Source organism: Amblyomma maculatum, chromosome 11 (assembly GCF_055883805.1).
Source record: "Amblyomma maculatum isolate TAMU_Amacu chromosome 11, ASM5588380v1, whole genome shotgun sequence".
Lineage (NCBI taxonomy): Eukaryota > Metazoa > Arthropoda > Arachnida > Ixodida > Ixodidae > Amblyomma > Amblyomma maculatum.
Window position 1 is genome coordinate 2254768 of NC_139354.1, and position 22368 is coordinate 2277135.

General features: G+C 46.6%; 1 long non-coding RNA gene across 1 annotated transcript in view; it reads right to left on the minus strand.

Annotated features, from left to right (window-relative positions):
• Positions 1 to 7456: 7456 nt before the first annotated feature.
• LOC146172647 (uncharacterized) overlaps positions 7457 to 22368 on the minus strand; it is a 138923-nt gene continuing 124011 nt past the window's right edge. The window contains exon 4 of the long non-coding RNA XR_014702374.1: positions 7457 to 7563. This is a non-coding gene — a long non-coding RNA (uncharacterized LOC146172647). The remainder of the gene's footprint in view (positions 7564 to 22368) is intronic.

The following is a 22368-nucleotide window of genomic DNA, read 5'->3' on the forward strand; positions in this document are numbered from 1 at the left end:
GGAGGGGGATCCCTTCCGTCCTTCACCGCATAAATCAGCTCCTCTGTGACGACACCAGAAGCTTTTTTTTTTCGTTGTTTAGTCATGTTTTCCTATTTCCTCAGAGTTATCTTATAGGACACTATATATTAGCCTCAACTGGCTAAGTACCTTGAGTAGCCTGAAGAAGGAGAGAGAGAGACAGAGAGGGAGCTATAGTAAAAAAAAAAAATGGCCGTGGGATATAGAACTGTTTTCATTTTACACTAAGAGGCAATACCCATTTAATGCGGCAGAGGTTCCCATTCCCTAAAAAAATTCGGCTTTGCCGGCGTTGTTACCGAAACATCTCGGTCATAGCTCTGGCAGGCGACCTGGCCGTGCGCTGGTTGCCGGGTTGTGGGGCGTGACGGAACAACATGACATGGACGAACTAGCAAGCACTGCCAACTTAGGCTTCGCTTTTGAGTCGGGAAGGTGAGATTTATATCCATAGCATCTCGGGACCCTAGCATTCCGAGACAGACATGCTGCCCCTATGCCACGCAACTTTTACGTTTATGTTTTTATCGTAATCATATCTATATCGGATGATCTTCGGCATAATCTGGTAGTTTACGATTGCATGCCAATGAATAAATGTACGATATTATGCAAATCAAACTACAGTGGCCAAGGCAGCTTCGTGATGTCCAACACTAGTTCTTCAAATTGTTTTAGGAGTCATTTTCTAGCGAAAGCTGTATATGTCACATTAGAGAAATAAAATTGTTTCCATTTAAGTGACAGCGTACCGCACGCTCTTCTCTTATCATTCTTACTTTCTTCGATCCCCTACTTGCCATTTTCCCGCATTATATGGATGGAGGTACAACTTTCCGGGATCACACGTGACACACACCTGCCCTGCACCTCATCCAAACTTCCAAGACCAAATGTGAAGTACTAAAGTATTTGACAGGCAGTGACACGAGGGAATGGCTAGGCAGGGAAACGAGCTTTCACAGCTGATTTTACGATAAGCATCTCTCCTTTACTAGAGAGTCTAAATCCTGACGAACAGATATTGAAGGAAGGACTGTTCCTTCAAAGGTAATAACAGTTCGTTCATTAACACGAACCATATCGAACTGTGCGACCGGCGCGTAACGCACAACCCATTTAGCCCACTCGATACCTGTTCTTAGCATTACTCGGAAGCGCACGCCAAATGTGCGTCCGTATCTCATCGCAGATCCCGCCCTGATAGATGGGGGGCCCCCGATATGTCCCTACCACCGCATGAGGATAGCGAAAAGGGGGCGAAACAAGCTTTACGGTCCGTGACTGATGACTCTTTGCACGCGACAGGAGAGCGAACACAGCACTGCAAAGCGAGAAGGATGTTGAAGGAGGCGAAAAAAAAAAAGAAGGAAATAAAACAAACTACTCATTCGATTTCTCCGCTTCCTGATTGGACATGACGTGTGAGCCACGAACCTCGCGCCACTGTATGCAACTTCTTCCTTCCAGCCACACCTCCCCCTCCTCACCGCAAGGGTAAGGATAAAAACGTGCACGAAGTGGCCCGGTTATGGCGCGGAGGGCAGGAGGGGGAGGCTAATGGGGACTCTCTCAGTAGGGAGGGAGGAAGGAGACAGAGAGGAGTAAGATGCCAGAGGAAGAGTAGAAACATCACAAGATGTGCGAGAAATGGGGAGGGGGTGGGAATGGAGAGGGGTAAGCACGAAACGGGGTCAAACAGTCACTCTCTAACTCACCCCCCCTCCCCCAACTGCCTTGCCTTCGTTCCTCCCAGCCTTGCTCCATGCTTGCCTCGCAGAATCCCTACCTCTCGCTCCTCACCCAAGCGCTCGCGTGTGCAACACCGACCAGCATAGCAGAAGGGCTGCAGTGGCTTGCACGCAATGCACTGTGAACACAGTCGAATCTTCATTTTATTTATTTTGCCACGTGTAACGCGAAGGGGGCTCGGAGATGGGCCACCGGTTGTTATTATGACGTCTAGCGAGCGGCCTGGTCTTCAGAATCGAAATGTCCGAAAGGCTTTCTCTCTCCTGTTTCTTTTCTTGTTTTTTTTTTTTTTTGAAATCCCTCGTTTCTTTTTTCCTTTGCAGGCTCAGGCGATGATGAAGAGTTGCTTCGCGCAAACTGCTCTTTCCCCTAGAGATGAGTGGCAAGTCATTTCACGCGATGCGTGTTTGATAACCGATGTCTGGGCCGCAAGGCGAGGTGGGAATGCGGAGAATACAGACCGACCTGGCAAGTGATTGACTGGCGTACCGATTGACTGCTTGACTGCTCGCGCGCACTGGCCGACTTCGCAGTTCGTGCGGTTTTGAGACCGGCGTTTCGTGGGTGTGCAGGATTTGCGTACTGCGGAAACGCTTCTAGAACACCTGTAGAGTACACTGCCCGAGAGCCGCTCCTTCGGTACGTGAAAGATCTTCAGAGGCAAACGAAAAGAAAAATATAGACTGAAAGGCCGGGTGAAATATGTACACGTCAGCACATTCGAACGACTCGTGCACGTGCTTTGTAAAATAGTTGTCAGATCAGATCTTGTTATTGTTGTTGTTTTTTTTTGTTGTTGTTTTTTTACCGAATGAGCGTTAATACCATTATATTAGTTTATTTTACTTATTTATTTATTGCATACTGCCAGCCTGAATGTCGGGCTTTAGGCAGGAGTGGGGGGTACAGAAGAATACAATTCACGAGAATACATAGTACATTCAGTCTTGCGAATGACGGCAGAGAGAAAAAGGCATATCACTCGCACAGAACAAAAAGAATGAAAAAAGTGAAGTGTAAACACCATGATATGACAATGTGAAACACCGCTATCTATCATGGAATGCACTCAGAAAAGAAGACAACGTCGAACACTCAACCACATTTGCAGGTAGGTCGTTCCAAGTATTATGTCGGAAAATACCGACCGGTAGCGTCGGGGGCGCTGACCGTTTTAAGCCTGGCAGCCTCGGTTGTAGCAGGTGGGAATTGGCAGGTTAGCAGGTAGTGACGTAGCGAGACCGCATGGCACGATCGAGTTGGAAAGAGCTGTCACATAGAAGAGTGAGACGGGAGTCGAACCAAGTGGAACCCTTCGAACCCGACCCAGACATATGTCACCTCTATAGGCCTCGTAGTAGTGACGCAAAATCATCGGTAGTGTTATTGGTACTATCGATAATACATTCGATTGTAAGCTGTCGGTAGCACTATCGATGTCACTGTCGATAGTACCGTCAGTATTACAGTCGATATTATGAGGTAAACTGCGTGAACTCACAGCAGGTAAATTTGGTTCCCAGTGTGTATGGTATAGAGATGGCGCCAACTATAACTCTTCATTCTCAACGCGTCACCGAGTCCTGCGGACGTTCTTAACAGCGTTACTGCATAAAGTGTTGTAATCGGGTGAAAAAAAAAAAAAAAGAGTGAATCTTGCACCTTAAACATCCGTTGTCTACGCACTATATACCGATCTCCTCCTGCCCAAGAATCCTGGAACCGAATTTTACCCTTTCGTGTATGCCATTGATTTTGAATTTTTCGCTCAGTGTTACAGGTCGTTCGGTCGAAAAGATGGATCGCCGTGTCCTGGCATCGCGCCGAACAGTCGCGAGGCATCGTTCCAAACGTGTCGGACTAAGGGTGTTGGAAAATATCCTGGCTAGTCGACGGACTCATGACTTCACAACCTCATGACCTTGCGCTGAAATTTCAAACACCCATATTGAACACTTATATTCAATTTTGTTTTTAGTAAATTAGCGGAACGAAAAAAAGGCGGTGTTAAAGGTGATATCAGGCCGACTCTTAAGGATAGGCTTAACTGTCCTCCTGTTTTTCGCTTTCCTGTAGAGATTCAAAATTGCCCTCTGGCTGAAAGTAAAACAAATGATCTGCCTTTCTATATTTAACGTAGAAAGACGGGCGGGCTAGTTGGTCTTGATAAGTAGAATGCATATTTTCTCAGCGCAAAAAAGAAATACACACAGGACGAAAGAAGGAGACAGACAAGGGACGAAGGCTGAATTTCAACTGATAGTTTATTGGAAGGAACAAATATATACAAAAAGTATTAGAGAAACACTCGTACGTGCGTTGGATGGTGAAAATAAAGCATGGAAATCATGAAGCATTGCATAAAATGTCTGAGGCAGTTCAATATAAGCCTCACAATTTCATAATCATGCGGGAAGTAACGCCGGTATACTGTTTGTGACGTCAGAAGCTCAGTGTTGCCGGCCGAAATAGTCCCAATTTAAGCCATGAAAACAGCATATTTTAAAGTCGTGTTGCGCGCGAACGGATTATCGTACGGCGCCCAAATTTTGTAGAATGCGTCAGGACGGAGAGGAGAATTTTTATTAGAATATTCGAATGTCAAAAAACCCCCGGAGTTGCCCTTTAAGCCCAGTGTGACAAGCGTATCAACGAGTGCACTGACACAGTTATAATAGCTAAGATTTTTGACGACTACCTAGTAGTTCTCAGGTCAAGCAAGTTTCAAGGTAGGGATGTCGTAGTACAAAAAGAGTGCTTTAAGGTTAGCTCAAAAGGGCTTCTTTTCACCTGTGAGTTGCCACAGGATACAAGCCTTCAGTTTCTGGATGTGTGTTTGCTCTCCCGGGAGGCACATATGTTGGAGCTACAGGCCGTGGTCGAAAGTGTTGAGGATGATTCGGCCCGTTCAAAATATGTTGGAGCTACAGGCCACGGTCGAAAAACGAAGTGTTGAGGTATGATTTGGCCCATTCAAAATATATTGGAGCTACAGGCCGCGGTCGAAAAAAGAAGTGTTGAGGTATAATTTGGCCCATTCAATATATATTGGAGCTACATGCCGCGGTCGGAAAAAGAAGTGTTGAGGTATGATTTGGCCCATTCAAAATATATTGGAGCTACAGGCCGCGGTCGAAAAACGAAGTGTTGAGGTATGATTTGGCCCATTCAAAATATATTGGAGCTACAGGCCGCGGTCGAAAAAAGAAGTGTTGAGGTATAATTTGGCCCATTCAATATATATTGGAGCTACATGCCGCGGTCGGAAAAAGAAGTGTTGAGGTATGATTTGGCCCATTCAAAATATATTGGAGCTACAGGCCGCGGTCGAAAAACGAAGTGTTGAGGTATGATTTGGCCCATTCAAAATATATTGGAGCTACAGGCCGCGGTCGAAAAAAGAAGTGTTGAGGTATGATTCGGCCCATTCAATATATATTGGAGCTACATGCCGCGGTCGAAAAAAGAAGTGTTGAGGTATGATTTGGCCCATTCAAAATATATTGGAGCTACAGGCCGCGGATGAAAAACGAAGTGTTGAGGTATGATTTGGCCCATTCAAAATATATTGGAGCTACAGGCCGCGGTCGAAAAAAGAAGTGTTGAGGTATGATTCGGCCCATTCAATATATATTGGAGCTACATGCCGCGGTCGAAAAAAGAAGTGTTGAGGTATGATTTGGCCCATTCAAAATATATTGGAGCTACAGGCCGCGGTCGAAAAACGAAGTGTTGAGGTATGATTTGGCCCATTCAAAATATATTGGAGCTACAGGCCGCGGTCGAAAAAAGAAGTGTTGAGGTATAATTTGGCCCATTCAATATATATTGGAGCTACATGCCGCGGTCGGAAAAAGAAGTGTTGAGGTATGATTTGGCCCATTCAAAATATATTGGAGCTACAGGCCGCGGTCGAAAAACGAAGTGTTGAGGTATGATTTGGCCCATTCAAAATATATTGGAGCTACAGGCCGCGGTCGAAAAAAGAAGTGTTGAGGTATGATTCGGCCCATTCAATATATATTGGAGCTACATGCCGCGGTCGAAAAAAGAAGTGTTGAGGTATGATTTGGCCCATTCAAAATATATTGGAGCTACAGGCCGCGGATGAAAAACGAAGTGTTGAGGTATTATTCGGCCCATTCAGAATTAGTAAATAGAGGGGTCGCTGTTAACTGTGTGCGTGCTGTTCTCGCAAAGTCGTATGCACACTGAATGGCCACCAGCGTGCAGCGCCAGGTCGAGCTCTTGAAAGCCGCGGGCTACCCGAACCAACTCCTGACTTTGGTAGCAGGCAAACTGTTGTGGGAAGTGGAGAATGAGGAACAAGGGCGGCCACAACAATAATCCAGAAGCCAGGAAGCAAGGCCTGATGCCGTTACTTGCATCCATGGGTTCTCTTGCCATCTGAAGAAGGTTGCAAGAAAATGCGGCGTTCCAGCTGCCCCTGAAAAGTTGTCGTGGCTTTGCCCTAAGGTAAATGGGCAAAGGAGTGGCATCGACGCGTGCACGAAGAAGCATGGCTTTTATCACCTGTAGGACCGGGGTCGTATACAAGATCTCTCTGTCATGTGGGAAAACCTACATGGACAGATTGGCATATGTATAAACGACAGATTTCGAAAGCACCGAAGAGCAGTCGGGTTTCTTGTAAAGAGTAGCCACTTGGCCTTACATTTCAGCCAGTGCACTAGCCCTACCATCGTGCTCTCCGGCGTTGAGCAATACATGTGTGCTGCGCAGCTTCAAGCAGCAGATGAGCAGGGAAATCTTCGATGCCCTTGAGATTCCCAATCAAAGTTTTAATTGTGTCAGAAAGACTTCGGTTTTGTTGTCATCCAAAGAGCTGGAATTTTTAAAAAATAGAACGGCACGCCGGCATAGGTGAATCTGGTGAGGCTCTAATCTGTCCGATAAAGCGGAGGCGAAGGTTTGGAGCATGCGCTTAAGAGGTGGCGTTTTACGCTTTTTGTATATATTGGTGTGCCTTCCAATAAGCTATTGATTGAAGTTCTGCGCTTGTCCCTTGTTGTCTGTCTCTTTCTTTCATACTGTCTGTATTTTTTAAGTTGAGAAAATATGCATTCTAGTTGGCTTTCTATGCAAAGCAGGGAATCTTGCTTACATTAGCAGTTCCTGTGAATTTGTATTGGTTTACTCCGAAGCTTCCAGTAAAAAAATACATTTCTTTTTTTAGTCCATTGTACACCTTTGTGGATCGATATCTGCAAAATATAGACGCGAAACGTTGCTCCCCAAGGTTGTACAGGTAACATTTTAACTCACTTTCAATATAGATGACTTTGTTATTTTATCGATGTAGATTTCTTCATCATCATCTTTTTTTCTCTTCTAAATTCAATTTGCTAACATAGATACTCATACATACACACTCGGTCCTCTGGTGTAGTTGCACACACGACCGTCTACTATATATGTGCAAATAGCGGTTGATAGCTTTTTCTTTTTATCAGGGTGGGGCTGGACGTAAACCGTTATCAGTGGACGCTCTTAAGTGCAAATGCATGCCTTCTGTCAGAACTATAATGGAAAATTTTAGTCGGGGATCATTTGGCGCGTAATATATATCTAAGAATCCGTGGCTCTCTCAGAGGCTAACAGTGTTACAGAGTAGACTTTTAATTTTTTTGCGTGCACTATAGCACAACTAACCAACCAACCAGCCAGATCATCATCACTTTTATTTCAGACACCCGCTGTGATGGCTTCGTGTATTTAGCTTCCAATTTCTGATCCAAAGGTAGTAGGGTCGGATCATGGCGGCGATATCTGCATTTGGCGAAAGAGAAATGCATTAATACTTTAGTGTGCTAAGCTATGTCGGGGCACCTAAAACACTTCAGCCGGCATTAAAACAGCATAAACGCTCGGAGGGTGCTGACTAGTGTTCATTCTTAGCTCTCTTATTTACTCTTATAGTGTACGAATAAGTATCAGCGTGCACAGCCTGAAACCTGCCAACATGCAAGAAAGTTTGGACAACTAAACTCGGCAATTACACGTGACTCACGAATACAAGTGCCAGGGGAGAATAATTCCCACTTACATATGGCATTAGCATCTCTGGCCTGATTATAAGCAAGCCGGATCTCTCTCACAGCCTCCCACAATTTGCCATTTTAAGGCCATGGGACAGTGTGACGTCAGATCCTCAAGCCAATAACACAGAGGCAGTACAGACCATGATCAGCCCAATATTGGCAGTGTGATGGACATGTCGGCCCTATATAGAGCCATTCCACTGCCAACACGTCACCAATATTTGGCCATGGTTTGTGCTGGCCAGGAAACGGTGAGGCGTTCCACGCGGAAAACTATGCAAAGCCGCAAACCCTCAGGGGTTGTACGAGGCACTCCTTTGTGTCCCGGTTACATACGGCACGTGCTGCACACACATAGTACACTGCATCACCTTGAGCGGCTGAGGAAAAAGAAGAAGAAAACAGAAAGAATGGGGTCACGGGAGCATCCGCAGCAGCGCGCCGTGGGAAACGCGTCATCGGGCTCGGCTCAGCCGAAGCTGTTAGTCGAACGTGTGTGTGCGGACAGCAGTGCGCGGCGAGCATTGTGCCATGGGAGTCCGACCGCCGGTGCAAGCGCTCCGTCAAGCGGGGAGCCGCTGCCGCTACATCATAATCAAGCCACACGGGGCTATGCGGCTGCTCCTTGGGAAGAAATGCTGCCGACATCCTCCGCAGCGATGATCAACGCTCATTTGATGCCTAGCTCGTTGCTGTTGCGATCCCTGCGTATACATCGTTAGAAGCGGAGAGATTTCGAGTTTGTACATGATATCGGACTTATATAATGCTCTTCCTTCGTAATTAATAACGCAGAGCTATATAGGACTTGACGAGTAGCTCTGCCCCCGCGCGCACTGGCCCCCGATGTTCTATCGGATAGCGAATCATCTCTTCTTTGCGGCACCATCTCTCGTGTGTGTATATATCTTAGATCAGAGCTGATTCTCGCCGGTCGATGTGAGTGTTTACGTTCTTGGGGTTCAGTACACTGCGCCGCACAGGTGGGGCGCAGAGATAAATGCTAGAAGAGATATCACTTAATGATGTGGTGCTGCTTACGCATTCAGGAATGTCTGGCGTAGGACAGAATATTAATCAAAGACAACACGCATGTCCCTGGCACAGGCGTTAAAAAAGCCATGTCCGTAATTCTTCTGTTTTATTCAGAACAACCTAGAGTTTCCAAAAGGTCTATCAAAGTTGAAATGCACCTGCTGAACGGTCGTCATTTTCGCATGTGTAATGTAGCTCGTTCTTCAATTACTTCAACTTCGCAACATTTCCTCTCCGTGCAGACAATACATGGCCTTCTCCGTCTGTTCTTTCCCCCTTTCGCCAAGCGGAGACGAGTGTATAACCAGGCCCCACTCGTCCTTAGCCGACGGAACCTCTGTTAAGCGCTCCCGAGTCCTAACTAGCTTTGAACTCCGTCCTGCGCTATCTGCCCCTTCGACGGTCTCAGACACGCTGTTCTACTGATTTCTGTCCCGTACGACTTGCTGATCCTTTACACTGGCCCAAGCTTGCCACGCTTCGTTCTTGCTTTCGAGGGGACTATACCAGCGTACGTTGCTGTGCTACACAAAGGGAAAACAGGAGTTTCAGTGAAAATATTTTCGAAATTGATTACTTTTTCTGCGAAATTACAGTCCTAAAGTTAATCATTACATTACTGAATAACTAGACCGGAAATTTAATTCATTGCATCACCAATTATCAAAAAAGTAATTAGATCACAGTAATTTAATTACAAAAATTCAATTACGGCTCTGTGGGGCTCACGCTTTGGGCATGTGCTCCCCCCCTTCTTTTCCTTGCCCCGTGTCATCGAGTGTAACCCGGAGCCACTGCCCTTAGCCGCCGCCAGGTATAGTGTCACTCGCGCTTCTAGCTAATTTTGAGCTCCATCATGTGCCCCTTTGGCGGTCCCTCTCTTGCTGCTGTGAGTGCACAGGGCATCGGGGGCCTCAGAAGTACAGATTCCTTTCTCTTCTTGCCGATCCTTCACCCTAGATCATATTTGCGTGTTTCGGTCTTGCTTTCGAGACGCCCTGCCGGGAGTACGCTGTTTTGCCATTGCAAATAGAAAGTGTTTATGTAATTTATTTATTTATTTATTTATTTATTTATTTATTTATTTATTTATTTATTTATTTATTTATTTATTTATTTATTTATTTATTTATTTATTTATTTATTTATTTATTTATTTATTTATTTATTTATTTATCTATTTATTTATTTATTTATTTATTTATTTGATCATACTGCAGACCCAGTGAAGGGACCTGGCAGGAGGGGCAACAATTCCAAAAGAAAACAGAATTCCAAACAAAACGCAATTTCGAAATGAATTAATTGCTTTTGGTACGAATTACTGGGAAAATTATTTATTACGTTATAACCATCTGAAAAGTAATAACGTTACAGAATTTGCATTACAAATTCAATTACTGCCATGTCTGCCCACATCTCCAGTTCATTATCAGTTCGTAATGTGCATTCTAATTCATAAGTTATTCGACGTCTACGTGTGCTGCGTCGTGATTAACACATAGAACCCGACTGGAATATAACTGACGCGTAACGCTCATTAATCTGTCCGGGTTAACCACCCGTGTTTCATTTTTTCCCTCTTGTGCTGTGCTTATTCGCCGCTATTTTCCTGTAAGCTGCCTTTCCCTTTCCCGTTCTCCTGTTGGCTTTTCAAAAGTAGATAGCCTTTCTATTCGACAAGTTAGAGTGATCATGTTGGTTTCGCATTTGATAGTGTTTTTTTCTTGCTGAAAGTTCCGAGTACGAAGCCCTTCGTAACGTCTCGCCCCATGCGGACCGCGGCGTATAGCCCGACATACTCGAGTGCGCAAGTCCGCATAGCTGCAAGACGGAACAGACCGTATGCACCATGACACGCAGATCTGATCCCAAAAGAAATCGAACCCTGATGAATGTGAACGGAGCGCAGAACAGGGGAGGGGTGTAGTGCTTCTTAGCAGTTTGCTGAGAGCTTTACGTCATGGCAGACCACAAGGCAGCCAAGCTCAAACCGCATAGGCACACGGAACGGCGAGCAAACCATCTCGGCAAACAAGCTAGTCGCCGTTGGGGGCGAGTCCGCCGTCGCCTCTTGGCTTCGCGTTCCGGTCTCTGCGTCAATCGCTGAACGGGTGTGATGCTCTGGAGTTTTTCTCAAGAGGGTGCCAGCGTGCGAGTGTTTGGGACCACACGAAGCGAACGACGCCTGGTGGGAGGTAGCGGAGAGCAAATGAGCGCCCTTGTGGAGCGCGCCAGCAACGCGATGCGCCTCAGGGCGTTCTCGATTGGTCAACTCGTCTTTTAAGGCTCCTCATTGGCACCAAACATACAGACACACAAAAGAAGGCTTCTATCTCCCTTTCTTCCTCTTTCGATCAACCGCACCTAGCTCAACCGTGAGCTTAATAGCTCTGGTAGAACCATCCCATTTCCAGCGCACGACAGGGAAGTGACACGGAAGCAGTAATTCAAACAGATTGACCACGCCGATATTTTTATATGCGTTTTCCAAAAGTTACCGGGATATACAATGCGAAAAATCCCTTCGGGAAGTTTTTTAACGAATTACAGAGAACTGAGGTGACACAAGAAGAATATCCTTCTTCAGCGTACTCTGTATCACCGCAATACCTTCTCCGAAAGCCTTAGTAATAACAACTCATCAGTGCATTTGGAATCTTCATAGGAATCTCAATTTATTTTTTTTATTCAAGCACTTGCGAAAGCTGTCCTGCAAAGGCATCTGTACACAACGTAAGTGGGCAAATGAAATACTTCAAAATGTTACTTGGTATTTGTTCAGGCTCTGCTTTGACTCACTGCGTTCTTTTTTGGTGTATATAAGACGAAGCATCGTATCTGCATATGCGAATTCACTACTTTTTTTGTCTCCTCTTAATATGCTCTGTAAATACCTTCTTCAGCAAAAAGAAGAACCGGAAATGGACGTGGAAGAGTCCTAACGGAGAGACTAAAAATGAAATCGACTTCATAATGTGTTCAACCCCCGCCATTATGCAAGATGTAGAGGTAATAGGGAAAGTGCGATGCAGTGACCACAGGATGGTGAGGTCCCGAATTAGCCTAAATCTGAAGAAGGAACGCAACAGCTTAGTAAGAAAGAAGCCCATCAACGAATTAGCGGTGAGGGGGAGGGCAGAAGAGTTCAGGATCTCGCTACAGAATAGGTTTTCAGCTCTAACTGAGGATGGCGGCATTACCCTAGCTGCAAGGAACAATAATTTCAGAGATATCATTACTGAGTGCGCGGTAGAAGTAGGCGGTAGGATAGTTAGAGAGGATACCGGTAAGCTGTCTAAGGAGACGAAAAATTTGATTAAGAAACGCCAGACTATGAAAGCTTCCAATCCAACAGACCAGATCGAATTGGCCGAGATATTAAAGCTAATCAATAAGCGCAAGGTGGCCGATATAAGGAAATATAACATGGAGAAAATTGAGCATGCTGTAAAGAACGGGGGAAGCCATAAAGCGGTAAAGAAGAAATTGGGCATAGGCAAAAACCAGATGTATGCGATAAGGGAGAAGGCGGGCAACATCATCACTAATATGGAAAAGATAGTCAAAGTAGCCGAGGAGTTCTATACAGATCTCTACAGTAGCCAAAGTAGTCAGGACCGTAATGAGATTAGCGGTAGGGAAAAACAGTCAGACGTTCCACCAGTGACGAAGGACGAGGTCAAGAAAGCACTAGAAACTATGAAAAGGGGGAAATCAGCTGGAGAGGATCAGATAATTCTACAGATTTGCTGAAGGACGGGGGGGATATCGTGCTAGAAAAACTGGCCACCCTGTATACGCAGTGCCTGGTGTTATCGACGGTACCGGAACCATGGAAGAATGCAAACATTATCCTCATTCACAAGAAAGGGGACTCTAAGGACCTTAAAAATTACAGACCAATCAGCTTACTGTCTGTTACGTATAAGGTATTTACTAAGGTAATCGCTAATAGAATCCGGACAACCTTAGACTGCAATCAAGCAAAGGACCAAGCAGGGTTTCGGAAATGGTACTCTACTATCGATCATATCCATACCATCAACCAGATGATAGAAAAATGCTCGGAATATAACCAGCCCTTATACATAGCATTCATTGATTACGAAAAAGCATTTGACTCAGTTGAAACCTCGGCGGTGATGCAGGCATTGCGAAATCAGGGGGTTGACGAGCCGTACGTGAAAGTGGTGGAAAATATATATAGTGGCTGCACAGCAACCATAGTTCTGCATAAAGAAAGTAACAAAATTCCCATAAAGAAAGGTGTTAGGCAAGGAGACACAATCTCCCCAGTACTATTCACAGCTTGTTTAGAGGAAGTATTCAGAGATTTGGAATGGGAGCAGTTAGGGATAAGGGTAGATGGAGAATACCTCAGTAATCTGCGATTTGCTGATGACATTGCCTTGCTAAGCAACTCGGGGGATGAACTGCAAATAATGATTGATGACCTAGACAGGAAAAGTAGAAAGGTAGGCTTGAAAATCAATATGCAGAAGACTAAGGTAATGTTCAACAGCCTAGGGAAGGAACAGCAGTTTACATTAGCTAGCGAAATACTGGAAGTAGTAGGCGAATATATCTACTTAGGACAGGTAGTAACCGCAGATCCGGACCATGAAAAGGAAATAACAAGAAGGATAAGATTAGGATGGAGCGCATTTGGCAAGCACTCGCAGATTATGACTAGCAGCTTACCGGTATCGCTCAAGAGGAAAGTATACAACAGTTGCATCTTGCCTGTACTCACCTATGGGGCTGAAACGTGGAGGCTAACCAAGAGAGTTCTACACGTAAGTTGAGGACAACCCAGAGGGCTATGGAACGAAAAATGGTAGGGGTAACATTAAGAGATAGAAAGCGTGCAGAGTGGGTCAGAGACATAACTCAAGTTACCGACATTCTAGTGGAAATTAAGAAGAAGAAATGGACATGGGCAGGACATGTAGTGCGAAGAGAGGATAACCGATGGTCGCTGAGGGTAACAAACTGGATTCCAAGGGAAGGAAAGCGTAGCAGGTGGCGGCAGAAAGTTAGGTGGGCGGATGAGATTAAGAAGTTCGCAGGGGTCAAATGGATGCAACTAGCACAGAACCGGGTTAAGTGGAGAAATATGGGAGAGGCCTTCGCCCTGCAGTGGGTATACAGGCTGATGATGATGATGATGATGATGATGATGATGATGATGATGATGATGAATATGCTCTGTGTGCTGAAATGAAGGCGGGAAGCAGCGCATGCATACGCTATAATTAGTACGCAATGTACACCGTTACGGCGTCGGCAAGTGAAGCGAGCCATTTTGTCCCAATAAGGGTGGGTTTCCTCTTTGTCTGAAAAGTGTGAGCTGTGAAGCAACAAAAACGTACAACAGGCTGAAAGCTGAGGCGCCTGCGAGCAAAAGCATGTGAACACAATATGGTTGTTCCTTGCCGAACAAACAGCCTTCAAAGGAATGCGTTTTCTGGAGGTGAAGCATTGCTCTCACAGCCGCTGGCTCTTGGAGCAAAGTGGAAGGAACTGAAGTGAAGCCGAAATAAAACAGCATCACTGGTGGAACTGTTACAGGTTTCTTGCCGCAGGTTTTGCACCAAGATAAATTGCCATTTGCAGCAGCAGTTTTTATTTATGGTAACTAGAAAAACTGCAGCAGATTTTTCAAGCTTCTGTATCGAAAAAAAGAGTGTTTCGCAACATATTTTTTCTCCTGCTTAGCAAGAATAACTTTATACGACGAGTGTGACATCGCGCATGTCAAGCTCGTAAGGGCTGCTTAGAAACGCCACCTGCGGATTTTGATGAGTTAAGAGAGCATGTGTATTTTCCGGAATCTCGTTGGGTATATATGCTTTGAAAGTAAATGTGCTGTATAGAAATTGAAAAGTCTATTATATTCACAAACAATCCAATAACATCGGATCAGCACGAAAAGTACTGGCATCGCAGAGGCAGCGTTCAATGTCAGTTTCCCTCTTGGCAAAGTTTTAATCCTTCTCACATTGCGAGAAAAGATGTCGGCGCTGTTTGTTGTGCCCTGTAGAGATGTCTATAAAATGGCCTCACGCCGCTCAAAAGCACTGAAGTCATTATTACTGACACCGACCCATCCGCGAGACAGGGTATACCACCCCTTTCGGGGGTGCTCTAATGTCGTTCGTATATATGTACTCAGGACTTGCGGATGTTTAGGAGGTGGTAGATATAGTTTTCCTGACATTTGTACCGAAACAGTGATGCAATCGTTCGTCGCGGAGCATTCCGAGGTTTGTCATACCATATAGCATACACATGCGACCGCTAGTTAAGTTGGAGAATATGTAGATCACGAAAAACATGCGCGAAGCGACAACATATGCATCACTTATGCCCTGCCAAACTTCTGCATCAAGACTGTAATGTAACCGTTCCTCGTACAACGTTCCACGAAATGTTACGATTTTTCGTTGTCCTTATCATCAGCTGATAAAATTGGAGGCAAGCTCAAGATGCTGATTCGCACCGACGACTTATGTAACTTCATATGTATGCCTTCAAACCGAAGGTGTACAGGAAAGTACAGATTTCAGGCGCCATGTTAAGCACACCAGTCTACAATCACTGCGCAAACATGCAGACCGAATACAATACCATCAGAAATAGCTTTAATAAATGTGAAAACTTCATTCGAACATTTTTCATCCGCAGTTCCCGCCATCATACACGTAAGCAGCAGTTTTAAATGTCACTGCCGAATGTTTCAATTATCTTTTGGGACACCGAGCAGTGTTCGCCAGACTTGCCACATGGCACAATTTGAGTAATAGGCGGAGAATTCTTACTACTGCAACATATCCTAACGATGTTTCAAACGAAAACCCAGAGGTGGGGCAGAAGGTTTGGTTGGTTTGGTTGGTTCGGTTTATGGGGCTTAACAAAGCGAGCCAGGCTATTGTGATGGCTAACTGCCTGTGCCGGAACTTGGGATCTGGGTTGCGCGGTGATCCGGGAGCCACAATTTTGCCTGCTCATGTCGCCTTTTGTCCGAAAACCGGATGCGAAGAAGGGTCGCTGAACGACACGCTGGAATGTGGGGATGACGTGCTAATGACGGCTACACAGACATTATTGCGAGGTTGGCGAGGGTTCTGAAAATGGGAAGAAAGGACCCGAATTAACAAGGAAAGCCGCGGAAGGGCGGCGGGGCAGAGAGGAACGAGAGACGCGCTAAAGGAGGTCGACCCAGCCTCGCCTCCCAAGGGATGACTGCCTGAAAATACGGCTCGCTAGTCCGGCCGGCGAGTATACTGAGCTCGCCGTGTAAACCGTCATCATCAGCGCTGCCTGCAACTATAGTCATCATCTCCCACCTCAAGCACTGGATCATCGCAGTGGCGTCCAGACGCATCCTCAAAACCGTCGGGTGAGCGGGGGTGTCCATCTCTGATTAAATCTGTTACTGGCCTTATTTAGTGTATGATTCCTGCTCTCCACCTCGAAAAGAGCCCTATAACCAGGACATCACACTATGAAAGACGCTGCAGTGGAGGACTCTGGAAATTTCAATCAAATGGGGTTCTATGACCCACTTTCACGTATGACCCACTTTCTTCTCACCCATCCTCTCCTCCCCACTCTTTCACACCCACTTTCCCCCCTCCCCAGCTTTTCTTCTCCGGAAGCAAAAGCGTATTTAAACCCCTGCCAGTGATGATCGCTATGCCCAGACGAAGACAAGTCCACTTGTCGAAACGTTGGCTCATCTGCGAACTGAGGCGTACCCCATTTACCCTTGTTCAGTTCTTTTTCATACCGTGCAAACCATCTTCTTCCTTTCGTTCTACTTGAATCCTCATTTTTTATGAGGTTGATTTGCTGAGGTCGGTCCTGAGAAGTTGTGCGACGTATTCATGCACACATAATATTATGATATTATGCCACGGAGGTTAATGCCGCACATAAGAAGGCGCTGCTGACTTAGAGGCTAATTGAGCAGGCATCACGTGAAGAAGGGGAGGGGATCGGTCCCGCGTGCCCCACATACATACAAATTTCACACAGCCTGATTTTAGCCATTTGTCTATCAGCCTCGGCTGAGTAGCCATCTGAGGAGGCGCTTCGCTTTCTAAATTGAAAGTCTCCAGTGTGGCAGTAAACAAGCGCTGTAGAGGGGCTATGATTTGAAATTGTCAGCGAACGCTGGTCTTGCATGACAATGGCAAGAGGCAGATCTCGTTTAGAATATCAAACACAGCCTGGACAAATTACCGACATCACTTGCGTCATAATAATCACACCTGGCCTTAACACTATTTGCACCACCCTCTGCCTGATATTAATCAGTCATCGCGAAAGAGATTTTCAAAAAAATATATATATAAAAGTTTTGCCTCAATTTAAAGTCTGATCTTGTAATTTTATCGCAGAAAGCTTCATTCCTAGTAGAAGAGCATAATATACAGTAGGAATTCTCGACAAAGGATGTTAATGAACCATGTAGTTATTCGTAAAACGCGATGTAGGTATTCTCATAATTCTGTTCGAGAAGCGTACATTGATGTTGGAACTTGGAAGGCTGCTTTTAAAAAAGTCTACACGACGCAATGACAGGGTTATTGCGTAGTTAACGGCCATGATCAGTCACCCTGATTGCAGAACGAAAATGCTGCTCATTAGCCAGTATGAAATTTGACGCTTCGTGTATATTTTCGGAAGCATGCCATGTATATCTTAGGAAACATGCCTTCCTAATATATGCATCATAATATCGATAGAAGCGCGGAAGTAACTAATGCTGCTGTGCTAAGCAGGACTGTTGACTTCCGTGCGGAAGGAAAGTCTCTATTCGAGAAGCGCGAGTTTGATGCCTAGAAGGAGAAGGGTAAGGGAATGCCCCGCTTTGTCGATTTAGCCGTTGCACCTCTCTGCCTTCACGAAGCCGCGAAATTGGCAGGACCTTAGGCAGCACTTTTGAGAAGGGAATCGATTCCTCCGTTACATTGCTTCCTATAGACCACGCACGTTCGTACGGCTTTGTTAAAGAGAGGTTTGATATTTAAGCGGGCTACCCTTTCACATAATTGTAGACTACAACTGTATGCTAACCAGTAAGTGGACCCGAAACCAATCATTTAGTCTAATCCCGATAAATCTGCGTCATTTTGATTTTTTACCACTTGAGCTTTACTAGTCTGAATTTAATTCATTTAAGCACGACATAATAGTTATCACCTCTCTTCTTCGCCGTTTCGTCCCTAAGTCTTCCTTGTGGTGGTTAGAGAAGACCGTTTGATAAGTTAAATATAGACAACCATTACTGCCTTTTGTCCTCGACACAGAAGCGTTGAAGAGAAGAAGGAGTAAACAACTTTATTATTGACTCCAAGAACTGGGTCAGATGAGGGAGCTTGGGCCCCGCCGGGGTGGTGCAGTGGTAAGACGCCCGACTACTGTGCCGGAGTTCCCGGGTTCGAACCCGACCGCGGCGGCTGCGTTTCGATGGAGGCGAAACGAAGTGGCGTCCGTGTGCTGTGCGATGTCAGTGCACGTTAAAGATCCCCAGGAGCCCTCCTATACGGCTCCTCTTTCTCTCTTTCCACTTTCATTCCCACCTTCCTCCCTTCCCTTACGGCGCGGTTCGGGTGTCCACAGAGCAAGTGTGACAGTTACCGCGCCTTTCCCTTCCTGTGAACCAATTTAATTAATTAATTAATGAGGGAGCTTGGGTGAACAATATACATAATTCCCGGCTCAAAAGTGAAAACACGGTAATCCCTGGTTTTACATGAGGTCCGTCTTTTCACAGCGAAATATGCCTTGAAATGTTCAAGTTGAGAGAACTATTGTCTTGCCGTTAAGGTTATTTTCTAACTTTGCATTCCAATCAAGTCTCAGCGTTGCATTACGCAAGGTGTGGCTGCTTACTCTTCAAAAGTACGAATTGCTTGGCATTAACCAACGCCGTGGACAATGCACGGGTTGCGTTATGCGCAACATCTGAAATGTCAAAACCTTCCGTGCCGCGCGGCGGAGTAAGCATAAACAGTTACGGGTCATTTGTTCATAGCTGCAAAACGTAAACATCGTTCCGGTAAAATAACGTCTAAACAAGCGTAGTCTGCATGAATTAAAGAAAGGCGCGTCGAAAAGGAGGCCTATACAGTCGGCAAGCTGAGTCGCAATGCATGCTTACCCGTCAGTTTCCTATGGACGAAAAGCGCGAACCAGCCAAGAGTTGCAAAACGTAGCCGCCTGTCAAACGGTGATAGCCTTGCTACGGCTTACTGTCTCGAGACTGGTCCGCTAAAACTTTTCAAAAGCGACGCCACAGGGCTCACGTATACACTAACAAAGCACACGCTGCTAACGCGCGAACCCATGACGCATGGCGCGGCTTCTGAGGAGCTGCGCTTCTTATTTACCTTTTTATTTTTTTCTCAAACCCCAGACCATTGGCTGCACCCGCTAGAACCAGCCTAGCCCCCACGGCGGGCGGAAGGATTACGGAGCGATGCGCGCGGTGCCGTCACTACGATCCCTGCTGCGCTGTGTCAGAAACGTCGGAGTCCATCCCGAAGCTTTCCGCTCCTTCGTTCTTTCGTTCGGCATTTACATTCTGCTTGTTTCCCTCCGTGCGAGCGCCACTTTCTCTAGAGCGCGCATTCTTTACACGTGTTTCTCGCTCGACTGAGCTAAGCCACGCCAATATGTCAGTATCGATTTGAAACCGAAACTGCATGGCGGCGCCGTTTCGCTCCTGCAGACCCTTAACTCACCCCCTTCTAAACACCACCCACTTGGAGACAGGTTTTAGCATTTCCGATGCCGGGCGCTGTTTTCTTACTCCTTGTTTCTTTCTGTACGGATTGACTGCAGGTCGTATTTTTTCCCTCTCGTGGAAGGCAGTCTACTTAGCGAACGCCGTCTAATAACCGTGGGACCGGACAACACGTCGTATGCACAGGTAGTGACGCGGCAGTATGGAATGCCGCGTTGTATGTATACAACGTTGCTTTCCGGCAAAGATTCCGAGAATGATGCAAGAAGGCATCTCAGGAAACGAACGAAATGACCGCGAAACCCGTTCCTTCCGGTGTGACTCTCTACATCGTGGGCTCATGTGTCTGTGTGGTGCACTTATCTAGGAAGGCATGGAAAGTTTTTTAAAGGGACTAAAACAACTTTCATTTTATGACGCCTTTTTAGCCAGCCAACAATACACACATGCAGCAGAGTGTGAACAGCAGCATTCAAAATGCACTGCTACATGCACCTCTGAAAGAAACGCTGCTTCTATGCCATATAAACTAAATGATTCGGCAGCTACATTCAAGGCTGCTTATGTGAGAGAATGCTAAAGCATTAAGTTACATTAAATTACGTTATTCTGTAATGTGCTGTGTTATTCTATGCTGCGTATACCAACTGTGAGCTACGACTCGTGGCTGTGCCTGAGAGTCATGACTTAATATTTGTACAAACTCTAGACCTTACATTAGTTTGCAAAGGGCTGAGTCCAGTCAAGTCACGTTGCATGATTATGAGTGATGTCTAGGAATGATGAGAAACAAAGTACAGGCCATGCATAGAATGTTTGCAACTTTAGTGTGGCGTTCTCAATAGAAGCCTATGCGTCGACATAATTTGTTTCTCTCTCTGGAGGCTGCTGGAGCTGGTCTTCAGCAGCACTTGTTTGTTCATCAGCTTGTTTCAAAGATTTCTTTTTAAAACAGCAAGCCATCCCTTCCTCTCAACTGTGTTTAATAGGCGATTAAGTGCCCATTTGCCTAATCTGTTTGCGCCCACTGGTTGCAACAGTGAGAGTCCTTTGTGGGGTCTCCTAAAGGAAGTTACCGACACGTTCATTTCCTCACCGTACGCTTTTCCTTAGAATACATATTGATACAAACTATAGTCGGCGAAGAAGCGGAGACAATCAGTGGCTAGTTGACGTAGACGATGAAGTGGTTACTGGTTGGCGTAGACGACGAAGTCGGTTGCCTGGAACCGCGCTCAGACCGCTGCTCGGACCGCTCTCGGACTTCGGCAGTCTTCTAGGCTCAGGGCGTTGCCTGGACGTTTGGCGCAATACCCGTTACAGTATGATGGAATGCGCTGGGTACGCTTTCCTACGTTTACACGCTTCACGACAGATCTGACTCCGGTCCACCAGCGACTCAGTCGCCGCCTCCGCGGACAGTCGCCTGAGGTTGGACCCCTTTTCACCCCTACGAGGATCACGCAGCCGCAACTCTCGAGCCACCTCAACATCGCCACTGATCCCAGGCTCTCAGCTCCGATCCTTTGCCACCCGCCGCGAACACCACCATCTTTTCACAGCGACGTCTTCGAAGACGCTGATGATTGGCTGGCGACCTTCCAGCGAGTGGCTCGGTGATGGCTGCAGTGACGAGCGAAAGCTCAATTATTTTTACTTCGCCCTAGAAGAGTCTGCGCGTACGTGGTTCGAAAACCACGAGGGCGCCCTTACCACCTGGCAAGCATTTTGCCGTGAACATCTGACCAACTTCCCCAACACCAACCGCCGCGAGAAAGCTGAAGCTGAACTTCAGTCCAGAAACTAGCGGCCAAATGAAAGTGTGCGCATGTACTGTGAAGACATGACCCGTCTTTTCCAGCGCGCAGACCCCAATATGAAAGAGGAGAAGAAGCTTCGCCACCTCATGCGTGGAGTTAAGCAGGAGCTGTTTGCGGGCCTCGTTCGCAGTCCACCGCGTACCGTTGCTGAATTCCTCGCGGAGGCAACGACCATGGAAACGACGCTCCAACAACGGGCCCGGCAGTACAACCGAGATGTCAGCAGTCTGGCCCCTGATGTTTTTTCGCCGTGCCATGGAGGCGGTGCGGACGCCTTACGTGACCTCATTCGGTCGGTTGTTCGAGAGGAACTCCAACGTTTCCGTCTGCCTCAGAGTGCGCCAGTGACATCACTGACCGAAGTCGTCAGAGATGAAGTACGCAAGGCTGCTCATGAATTCCCGGTCACCAACATACTGCAGCGCGTCGATGAAATGCACACGCACACATCAGTTGTTCGTCAGGCAGCTGCCTACGATCCTGTCGCTACCATGCCTCCACGGGTCGACGACAAACGAACGTACGCGTTCGTTGCACGTCAAGCAGCTGCCTGTGGTCCTATTGACCCGACACCGGTGGTTAGCCACATCAGTCCGTATGATGCATCGGCTCAAGCTGTGGTGCCTGTTTCACGCCCTTGCAAGTCGGACGTGTGGCGTACGCGGGACCGCAGGCCAATCTGCTACCACTGCGGGGAGGCCGGTCACCTTTACCGTGCATGCCCGTATCGCCGAGTGGGACTTCGCGGCTTCGGACCCGATGCGCCCTGTCCACGTAACGGCGAACGGCCGTTTGAAATTGAAGCTCATCTGTCGGCCCGTCAGATACAGGCGCTATGACTCAGGATCGTCATCTCCGCTGCGGTACCGTTCCCCAAGCCCTCGCAGAGACGCCATCAATACTGAGCGGCGTTCTCCCT